Here is a 500-nt window from a genome sequence, read left to right as displayed (position 1 = left end):
GTAAGATCAGGGTTTAGAGTGACAGAATCTCCCTCCATCACTGACTTCACGTCATCTGTTTCAGCATAGAACACTCCTGCAGAACAAACAGAAAGAGTTTCTCAGAGATTAAACTCATAACACAACTGGTAATGCTGTTGAAGATTTCTCACTGTCTCACTGTGGTCTTTGTTCACCTCCCATTCTGCCTGAGACACCAATTAGCAACTTGGGTCCCTTATGCTAATATGTTTTGAGGTAATTCATTCATACACAAGATCGGGGGTGGTGTCACAGCATGGCTGTTCCCTTACGAAAATTAACCATGGTTTTATTATAGAAAAAGTGTAATTATGTTTTTTTTTTTTTTGCGTATTGATCACCATAACCGCACTTTTACCACAATACCACTATGGTTAGTGTAGCAAACCCATGGTTAAATTGTGGTTACCATGCTTTAACTATAGTAACCATGGTTTTTTGGTCTTATTTGTTGTAAAGCCATGCTTCATTTTCGTAAG

This window comes from Sinocyclocheilus grahami, unplaced genomic scaffold, assembly GCF_001515645.1.
Source record: "Sinocyclocheilus grahami isolate Dianchi unplaced genomic scaffold, SAMN03320097.WGS_v1.1 scaffold1043.1, whole genome shotgun sequence".
NCBI lineage: Eukaryota > Metazoa > Chordata > Actinopteri > Cypriniformes > Cyprinidae > Sinocyclocheilus > Sinocyclocheilus grahami.
This window is presented reverse-complemented; position numbering follows the sequence as displayed.